The sequence below is a fragment of the Zootoca vivipara genome, chromosome 12, assembly GCF_963506605.1.
Source record: "Zootoca vivipara chromosome 12, rZooViv1.1, whole genome shotgun sequence".
NCBI lineage: Eukaryota > Metazoa > Chordata > Lepidosauria > Squamata > Lacertidae > Zootoca > Zootoca vivipara.
The window spans coordinates 45191270-45202247 of record NC_083287.1 but is presented as its reverse complement, the minus strand read 5'-3'; the positions used below and the strand labels follow the sequence as shown (position 1 = coordinate 45202247).

At 45.0% G+C, this 10978-nt stretch overlaps 1 protein-coding gene across 1 annotated transcript in view; it reads left to right on the top strand.

The window, feature by feature from the left end:
• Positions 1-5361: 5361 nt before the first annotated feature.
• GTPBP4 (GTP binding protein 4) overlaps positions 5362-10978 on the top strand; it is a 29191-nt gene continuing 23574 nt past the window's right edge. Inside the window, exon 1 of the mRNA XM_035129390.2 lies at positions 5362-5383. The gene's annotated coding sequence lies outside the window, so the exon portion shown is untranslated. The remainder of the gene's footprint in view (positions 5384-10978) is intronic.

Below are 10978 nucleotides of genomic sequence, written 5' to 3'. Positions count from 1 at the left end.
CTTTAACCCTTTCCCTTCACATGCAGTCCTGTCTATCAACCAACAACCATAACAATTTTAAATGTTTTCTACTGCTTCTTATGTGCAAGACTAGTTTATGATCATTATTTACAACTAATGGTTTGCAGTATGTAAATATTTCACATTTATTTTATAGGTAATGAAAGCTAATGTTGAAGTACTGTATGGTGATTTGCCCTAAGTCTGCAACTGATATTTGTATGCAAACAGGGTGCCACTTACATCTCACAAAAAACTTTGACTGCTTACACATGTAAGGAATATTCACCCTTCTCAAATTCTGAGAACTGTTGTTTGTTAAGGGTGCTGGGAATTGCAGCTCTATGGTGGGCAAACTACAATTCCCAGGTTTCTAGGTGGGGTGCTTTAAAGCCTTTGTCTCTGTTATGCTTATGTTCCACTTCCTGATTTGTTTTGTGTACAAATTTGTATTCCTGATTTACGGATAAGTTTCTCCTCCTGGTCTTGAGCATTCCTATTTCCTTCTTCCCTAAAAGTGACTGCGTACGCACCATACATTTAAAGCTCATTACTGTCTTCAAAGAATCCCGGGCGGGAACTGTAATTTGTTAACGGAATTTGCTGGGAATTGTAGCTCTGTGAAGGGGCACTACAGTTCCCAGGATTGTTTGGGGGAAGTTTCACTCTTCAAATGTGTGCTGGGCGTGCTTAATGTGGCTCTCTCAATAGTGTGCCCTTGCACTCTTTCTAGATAGCTATCTGTTAGTTCATCAGAGGAGGTTTGGAGGTCGAAACAGTTTCAGCGGAGGATGTTCCATTATGGCAAGTGGGGCACCTGCCTGCCTTCCTACTTAACAACCAGTCTAAGGGGTGGTTCTGGCTGTCAGCTTCCCCCTCCTTAGACTCAGCATTGCCCTTATAGAACTGAGCTGGGAGGTGGATGGGGAGAAAACTTGAATGGATTGGCTCTGCCTCTCATTGACTCTGGCGCCACCTACTGTTGGCCTCCCTGCCTCCCGCCCTACCAGTGCCAATGGGCACCAGCTGCTGTTGCTTTGTCTGCTAAACCCTTAGATTAGCAATTTGTAGACCAGCATCTGATCTGATAGCAACAACAGCTCTGTCCTAAGCAAATGAGTTGACTGGCTAGCTCATCTCTCTCTATATGTGTCAAGGGAAGGTTTGTTAATTCAGCTGTTCTGCTTGGTTGGTGTTTTAACCTCTATATGTGGAAGAAAATGAGGAGGAGGAGGATTTTACGCCATAGCAGACCTTGATCATTCCCCCCTCCCCATTTCCATGGAAAGAGTTGCAGAAAACAAGGAAGTGAGTAATCCACCTACCTCTTCACAGGCTTACCTAACAGCCCCAAATCCCATTATGGATAATAAATATGGATATGCTTCAAGCATACAACACTCTTCTTTTGCATTAATTCAGGGAGATCTGTTGTTCATGACATAGGTTTATGGTGGGCATATTATGGAGACTGATGCCCATCAACTTGATGATTAATTGGAATAAGGGAACACTTTTTCATACGTTCAGCTCTTTCTGTCAAGCATGCTGTGGTCATTAATTGCTTCCTATGTTTCTAGGTTTGATACTCTCATCTCACCAAAATGTCAAGGTCTCAGCAGCTGAACTGCTTGTGAAGGATGAGAGTGCAAATTATAACACGGTTCACTGCTTGTTGAGTTTACTTTAATAGCAGGTTTTCCATATGACTCAAGAGTTTTGTCATACCTCTTATTAGAGCTGTGCTTTGTTTTCATTTCATGAAGTTCCCATTTTTATTAATTGGTCAAAGGGTATCTATATCATTTAGCCATTATCAAACAAAGCAGATCTGGATCTGACTGGGACCAAGATAGGAGAATTCTAGGAGCCCCATCCTACAAATGTCAGTCTTTTCAGACCTGGGGCCTACTGTAAGGTAAAGGTAAAGGGACCCCTGACCATTAGGTCCAGTCGTGACCGACTCTGGGGTTGCGCGCTCATCTCGCATTATTGGCCAAGGGAGCCGGCGTATAGCTTCCAGGTCATGTGGCCAGCATGACAAAGCCGCTTCTGGCAAACCAGAGCAGCACATAGAAACGCCGTTTACCTTCCCGCTGTAGCAGTTCCTATTTATCTACTTGCATTTTGACGTGCTTTCGAACTGCTAGGTTGGCAGGAGCTGGGACCAAGCAACGGGAGCTCACCCCGTCTGTACCTTAAGCCTAAACCTTTCACCATCTACTTGCCTGGTGCTAATATTCTTTTTGCAACCACCTTAGGTCATTCTGCGACTCATCAATGTTTTAATCTTCTCAAGACAAAAGGGTTGAAACAAGGCGATAAGTAGCATGAAGCCTATATGGCAGGGGCTCCCAATTTGTTGTGTGCAGGGTCTCTGACATGTCTGTGGATTTGAGATTGAAGACTGGAAGCAGCACATCCATCACATTAAATATTCATACCAATTTTAAATTGCGTTTCTATTGCTTCTTTTATTTCTTATGATGCATTTTATTGTATTCTATGGAATCCAAATTTTAATGCAGCAGGGTACTATATATATGAATAAATGATGCAGTAAAAATGAAATTAAAAATCATACAGCATCTAGCGCATTGTAATTGCTACAAGAGGCAGAAAAATCACAAAGTGGTCTTTCAAGATCCTCATTGGTTTTCAAGTGGTCCATTATCAAGGCCCTCCCTCCCAGCCAAAGGAATGGGCATGGCAGATAGTTAACTCTTTATTGTCAAAGCTGGCACAGTAGTTTCTATGGCTTGCAAGCTGGATGTACAGTCACGTTATTTTTATTATCATTATTATCATCATCATCATCATTTATTATTGTCCTTCCCACACTCCTGGACATTCAAGCCTTCCACCTGCCATCTGGAGGAGGCCAGGAAAATCCTGTAGACTTCAGGTCAGACCCGGAACTCTGGCAATCCTAGGTCTGAGAGATGTAGTTGGTGGTGAAGCTGACTGCAGCCCACAACACAATGAACCTCTCTCTCACTCCCATTTACTCTTCAGCTGCTGGTTTGAGAAGCAGTGTGCATACGACATTAGCCACAATCCCCACATCTATCCCGTTTCTATCCTGCCATTTCTTATGCGTTTGTTCCCTGAACCTGATTTGAGCTGAATTTATAAAAACAGCAAGCTAGCTGCATTTTAAGCTGGTAACAGCCTCAGTGTCCGTTACCTAATTTTTTACTTGTCTTCTTCTACCACTAGCCCGGTAGCATCTTTCCTTCTCCTGCCCTGTCTGTTCCGTCGCGTGCATTGGCAACAACAAAAACACTGCTCTCTCTCTCTCTCTAATAAAAATGTGGCTCTGCATAGCTGCCTAGGGTTGCCTCGTGGTACGGACAGTCCCCTGCCTGTAGGATTTGCAGGCCTTGAGCACAATCTGCATTTATCTCTTCTTTGTCAAAGTGGGAAGTTATTTCAAAGGTGGGGAGGAAATAATCCTTGGCTGATGTGTGTTATGCTTTGCGTTACTGAGAGTGGATTAGACAGGCTGCCGTGAGTGCATTATAATCCATTGAGTGACATACTCATTACACTCCAAAGCTCTTTGGCTCATTAGTACAGATGCCTTTTTGTAACGATAATTGCAAATGAGAGAGTCTGGTTTTTAATAACTTAGGAACCACTGCCCCATACATACTGATGCAGGCAGGCAGCTGGAATGGTTTCAAAAAATATAAACTGCCATCCTATAGAGAGGTCACATTCTGCATCCAAAAGAGACAACATAGACATAAAAACCTCCTTGCCTATGAGATGGAGAAAATTATCCTCTGTTTAGCCATTACTTGCACTCAGGTTGTCCAGAGTAAAAGATCAAGCTTTCCATTTGCCCAACCCAATTAAGCTTTTTAACTTATCTATGTATGGAATAGATTCCACATCAAGCCATTAGGACAAATGCCCCCTGTAGATTTGTCCTTAATAAACTCAAGGTGGTACCGTGTTTCCCACATTTTAAGACACCGTCTTATTGCTTTTTTCTCTCAAAAAACCACGGGGTGGCTTATTTTTGGTGGCATGTCTTATTTTTTTACGGTATTACGGTTTTTACAGCACCTTCAGGTCTTCTTGGCCGGGCCAGGCTGCTGGCTCGGGGCACTGCGCGCCATGCTGCTGGGCTGTCTGAGCACTGCTGGGCGCTTTGAGCAGCTGGGCGCTCCGCGCGCTCCAGCAGCCATTTCTGGGCGGCGGGACGGCGGCGGCCGGGTGGAGGCGAGGCCGCTGGCTCTGGCGCTCAGCTCTGGGGCTGCTGGGCGCTCCGCGTGCTCCAGCAGCCATTTCCGGGCGGCGGGATGGCGGCGGCCGGGTGGAGGCGAGGCCGCTGGCTCTGGCGCTCAGCTCCGGGCTGCTGGGCACTCCGCACGCTCCAGCAGCCGTTTCCGGGGGGCGGGGCGGCGGCAGCCGGGTGCAGGCAAGGCCGCTGGCTCTGGCGCTCAGCTCCGGGCTGCTGGGCACTCCGCACGCTCCAGCAGCCATTTCCGGGGGGCGGGGCGGCGGCAGCCGGGTGCAGGCGAGGCCGCTCGGCGCTGCTGGGCGCTCCGTGCGCTCCAGCAGCCGGTTCCGGGCGGCGGAACAGCAGGTCTCCTCCGGGCGGCGGAACAGCAGGTCTCCTCCGGGCGGCGGAACAGCAGGTGCGGGTGGAGGACGCTGAAGGCGACGCGGCTATTGGTGGCTCGTGCGCTCCGTGGGGGGAAGGGAGCGCACGCCGCCTGGCCAGCCGCGTCTTGTTACTGGCGATGCCGCGCGCTCCGGGCTGCGGGTTGGTAGGCCTCCTCGGCCGGTCCAAGCAGAGACCCGACTGCTGGCTCGGAGCTCTGCCTGGCACTGCTGCGCGCTGCGAGCGCTCGGTGCTGCAGCAGCCGCCGGGAGGCTTTAGAGTAAATGCCCTGAGCAGCATGAATTAATGCTACTGGCATTAGCTTTTTTTGGCTTGACAGACCCGATCGTTCTTCCCACCCCACACAGTTTGCAAAGCAACAGAGGCCCGGCCGCTGGCTCAGCACTCCGCCCGCACTGCTGCAGGCATGGAGATACACTATGTCTTATTTTCGGGGTATGTCTTATCTTTCGCAAATGCTTAAAATTGCTGCCCTGGCTTACTTTATGACTACGTATTAAAAAGGGGGAAACACGGTAGCTACTTTAAATTCACAGAGCTGAATACCTGCTTTTTTTTGTTCTGTAGAGGCAGCTGCGTATGCTTGTTGATGGATTTGTAACTTTCTTTGGTACACAGGAACTTTATCCACATAAAAATGGAATGAAAAATGGTGAAATGGTTATGCATTCAGATGAGCTCTGGATCCTTAGGAGGATGCAACCTCTCACAGAAAACCTCTGAGAAAAGAAGTGATTGGCAAATCAGGTAAGGACATAATGATTTTGTTAGATATTTCACAACAGCTTTTATCAGTAATTCAAAGGTGTTAAATTTAAAAAAAAAACATGCAGTAATACCCCACAACAATTTTTCTTAAAATGCCAAGGACAGAGTTAAATCTTAGGGAAGCAACATTTGGCATATATAAGAGGCATATAACTGGAATAAATCTTTAAGTAAAAGTTTATATGTTATCCTCCAAGTCAAGCCTATGAGCTATTCCCAAGTGTATATCCTCAAGCTTACTTCTGCTTCTACTCTTTCAGGGTTGGTGTTTCCCCCCCCTCCTCTTGGGAAAAATTTCAAAGTATTGTTGTGAGTTTGGGGTGTAGGGTAGGCTATTTAATAATATAATAAAATAATAATAATAATAATTATTATTATTATTATTATTATTTATACCCCGCCCTCCCCAGTCAAAATCGGGCTCAGGGCGGCTAACACCAATAAAATTACAATAAGACATAAAAGAAAAGAAAACAACTAATTAACATACAGATTAAAATACAATATTAAAATTTAAAATGCAGCCTCATTTTAAGTAGTCCATAAATCAAAACCATGAGGGAGGAAAACACAGGGGTCAGACTGAATCCAATCCAAAGGCGAGGCAAAACAGCTCTGTCTTGCAGGCCCTGCGGAAAAATGGAAATCCCGCAGGGCCCTGGTCTCCTGTGAAAGAGCGTTCCACCAAGTCGGGGCCAGTACTGAAAAGGCCCTGGCCCTAGGCGAGACCAATCTAACCACCTTATGGCTCGGAATCTCCAGAATCTTTGAGTCCCTTCCAATTCTATGATCTCCTGATTGTTTATTGATCTATTTTATAAAAATGACATACCACTTGGTTGTAAGAAACTGTTAGAGATATAGGTTTAATATGCATAAAATGTAAAGTTTGTATGCATTGTGTTTGAAAACATTTTGCAAAGAGACATTTTCATTAGGCGGGAGGTTTCACTCTAGAAAATGAGGCAGAAAGGTTTGTATGTTTCTGTTTCAGCCTTTATGCTAATTGATGATTCACCCGGAAACAGAACTGCAGATCTCTTGCATCAGGGAAATGAGACCTGATAACTCAGTGTTTTTGTCAGCAATGGAGCCAGGAGCAGCAGAAGCTCAGTTCTGGGATGGTGAACAAGCAAGTTGCTTAGGATCTATCTCTGGGAGCCCAGAGAGGAAAGTTCTTTTAGTCCTGAACTGTATTCAAGACTAAAAAAAGACAGGACCACGTTGTTCGCTTGCTTAAGAGCAATGTGTTACTAAATATTTTGCAAACATTTATTTGTAACTGTTTTAAAACTGTTCCTCAGTAAAGCTTTGAAACTCATTCTTGTGGTGGAGAGCAAATACATTTTGACTCTCTATAAGGTCCTGACCAGAGGCTCTATTGCAGCAACTCTTAACAGAAACCTCAATACAATTTGAATGATGCCAGCGTGTCCCTTAGGCTTAAAAATCCATGGGAGCTCTCATTCAGATGAGTGGAAATATTTTTGATAATGACTTTCACTTGAGAAATTCAGGGCTGTCAAGCACAGAGAAAGAGGAAAAAGTCCTGTTGTCAGTGTAAAAGTCTTTGAGAAAATCTGGGGGGATAGAAATGGCTTCTGAGCTAATTGTGTGTGAGTGTAAAGCAATAGTCTGAGTTAAGAGAAAATTGATTGGGGTCATTCGTAGCTGGTGGATCCCAGTTGACCTCAATCAGCATAAAAGCCCAGGGCTTTAGCTGGAAAATTGTACTGAAAACTTTTTAAGAAGGAAGGCAGGCTGGTGGGTCCCTCACTAGGAAGAAAACAGTGAGAAACAAAAGGACTGACAGGATGGACTTAAAAGTCAAGTGAAGCCTTTCCTGGCTTAGAGATCCAGAGAAGGGAAAAGTTTGAAGGGCTTGATCAGTTAAAGGCACAGGAACAAGGAAATAAGTAAAAGCTAGCTACTCTAGTAGGACGCAGGTGGCGCTGTGGGTTAAACCACTGAGCCTAGGGCTTGCAGATCAGAAGGCCGGTGGTTCGAATCCCGGCGATGGGGTGAGTTTCCGTTGCTCGGTCCCAGCTCCTGCCAACCTAGCAGTTTGAAAGCACGTCAAAGTGCAAGTAGATAAATGGGTACTGCTACAGCGGGAAGGTAAACAGCGTTTCCGTGTGCTGCTCTGGTTTGCCAGAAGTGGGTTTGTCATGCTGGCCACATGACCTGGAAGCTGTATGCCGGCTCCCTCGGCCAATAACGTGAGATGAGCGCCACAACCCCAGAGTTGGTCACGACTGGACCTAATGGTCAGGGGTCCCTTTACCTTTACCTAGCTACTCTGGTGTGTGGGAAATGGCCCAGTAGAGGGGTGGACATTTGGCAAGGAAGCAAGTTTAACTAATGGCTGGATTTGTTTGCTGGGTGTCTGCATGTCTTCTCATTAGTGTTTGTTCATCCCACACATTTCAGCGCATTTCCTCCTGGACTAACCAAACTGTAAACAGGTTGCCCTTGAACCCCTACCTCCCAAAAAAGTCTGGACTGGAGGTTCCCAGATAGTTTGCTACCAGGGCTGCCCTTGTTACTAGCAGTGTGAAATGTCCTGGTTTCTTAAACCATCAGCTCCCACTGAGAAAACATCTACCAGCCTTTAGCCAGCAAAGTGCCTGGCAAAAGAAATGGCAGGAATCGGGCTCTCACAGAGGTCCAGCGACTTCCAGCTTTTGAGGCCCCTGGCCATAACAGCAATTTAAAATGATAACCTGAGAAAACAAGGCAATCTAGATCACTTAACAAAATAAGTTTGTGTTTTACCCAATTGTATCTCTTCACTGCTTAAGATTTGCAGACATTTTGGTCTAATGTGCAGCATTACACATCTTTAGTTGCCAGGCAAAGACATTCCTTTTTAAATAAGGCCTTTGGCTTTTAACTATCCGTTGCATGGGAGGCAAAATATTCCTGCTTTGCATGGGGTTGGACTTGATGACCTTCATGGTCCCTTCCAGCTCCACAATTTATGATTCTCTGGTGCTGACCTTTAAAGCCCTAAATGACATCGGCCCTGTGTGCCTGAAGGAGTGTCTCCACTCCCATCGTTCAGCCTGGACACTGAGTTCCAGCTCCGAGGGCCTTCTGGCAGTTCCCTCAATGCAATAAGTAAAATTACAGGGAACCAGGCAAAGGACCTTCTTGGTAGTGGCACCCATCCAATGGAATGCCTTCCCTTCAGATGTAAAGGAAATAAACAACTATCTGACTTTTAGAAGACATCTGAAGGCAGCCCTGTTTAGGGAAGTTTTCAATGTTTGGTGTTTTATTATGCTTTTAGATTTATTGGAAGCCACCCAGAGTGGCTGGGGCAACCCAGTCACATGGGAGGGGTACAAATAATAAAATTAGGGCTGAGTGAGGATTTGAACCCAGGGTTTCCCGGTCGTGCATTTCAGCGCTCTGTTGCAATATTTCTCGTAACAGCATAATTTCTGGCGTTGTTCCCAGAAGTGAAGTAATCCAAATGAGATTTAGGAGATGGGCTTGAATTCTTTCTGGTATGCAGTACAACCAGATATTAGCGATAGCTCTTGCACCTGACTTCAGCCCTAGGCTGAAGCTTGGCTGCTGTCAATAATATATGTAGGTGCAGCTGATTGAAATCCTGCTTACGGAGTCAGATCCAGCTCTTTATCTTTTGGCTGGGTCTGTTCTGATAACAGGGCTGGGGGAGAAAATCATTAAAGCATTAAGATGACAGATTACAAAAGGGGAGCACGGCAGATCACCCAGAAGGTGCCTTTTGATGGCTGTTGCATTTTTTTGCAGCAGGAAGGCACTCACTTGAGTTCTTTATTGCTCTTTTCATTGCATCATCATTGGTTCTAGCTGAATAGAAACTACAACGCTTAAAATTGTCCACTGTGATATGTAAATGTATTACTCAGAGACTTGAAGGTAGAGTTCATGCTTTTTATGTTGGGCAGTTTTACTTTCACAAAGAAATGAGGGGAAAAAATATAATAGGAAAGTAAGTTTTTTCTATCTAGCTCTGGTCACTTTTCATTTTTCCCTCCCAGGAAAATATCACCACTAGGTAAGAAATCATGGCATCATTTCCATGGTTACCCCCCTCTCATGAATACATCCTGACAAGGTGGATAAAGGAATGTCTAGCATTGAATAACCAGAGTTTCTTCCTTTCTTCTCATTCCCCCCCATTGAGTAAAACATTAAGTAACAACAGCAAATAGTAAATAAAATCTAATTTTCTCCCCTCCTTAAAGTTACTTTAGAATGGAAAAGACAACCTGCTTGCTTAGAAAAAGTTGTTACTGCTTCTTCTCCCTTCCCCTCAGGACAAGATGGTTCTTACTGGTTCCATATATTGCTATTACTTCCCTTGATCTAGATGCTATACTCCTATTGATGCAGCCCAAAGCCAATGCAATTCAGGGCTTCATCAATAGGAGTATAGCATCTAGATCAAGGGCAGTAATAGTACCACTGTATTCTGCTCTGGTCAGACCTCACCTGGAGTACTGTCCAGTTCTGGGCACCACAGTTCGAGAAGGATACAGACAAGCTGGAACGTGTCCAGAGGAGGGCAACCAAAATGGTCAAAGGTCTGGAATCGATGCCTTATGAGGAACGGCTTAGGGTGCTGGGCATGTTTAGCCTGGAGAAGAGAAGGTTAAGGGGTGATATGATAGCCATGTTCAAATATATAAAAGGATATCATATAGAGGAGGGAGCAAGGTTGTTTTCTGCTGCTCCAGAGAAGCGGACACGGAGCAATGGATTCAAACTACAAGAAAGAAGATTCCACCTAAACATTAGGAAGAACTTCCTGACAGTAAGAGCTGTTCGACAGTGGAATTGAGTGTGGAATTCGGCAAGGAGTGTGGTGGAGTCTCCTTTGGAGGTCTTTAAGCAGAGGCTTGACAGCCATCTGTAAGGAATGCTTTGATGGTGTTTCCTGCTTGGCAGGGGGTTGGACTGGATGGCCCTTGTGGTGTCTTCCAACTCTATGATTCTATATACAAATGCATACTGTTCGGATATTTTGATTTTGCTATATGTTCAATAAAGTCAAACCAAACAGTATAAAACCTGTCCTTTTAAAATGTATTTGTCGCCTAACAGACTAAGCAACCTGGAGATACTACTTGTGTTGAGAAGAATCCTCCCCTCTCTTACCCAACTTGACAGCAGGTGCCTTTGATACCCTACACAATCCCCCACACCCCAATTTATTCAGTGGAAGGGGACTTGTAGGAGCTGGGTTTGGGAGAAGGCATTATTGAACAAAGGAACTGCGCTTCCAGCTCAATAAGCAACATTAATGCCTTTGCAGATTTGCAAGTGATTATTAACTTGTCGCATGCCATCAACCTCACCTTTGTGTTCATAATGTAAAACGGAATTCTTTTATGTACATTGCTCAGCCTCTTGGTGCACAGACGCAACCCCAAACCCTTATCTTGATGACTCTTCAATCTTCACATCGCTTCAACAAAGCGGGCTGGAGGACGTGAATGAATTAAAAAGCCTTTATATAAAGACATTCATTCTCCAGGATGATAAACAAGCCAGCCATAAATAGGCTTCAAGGACCAT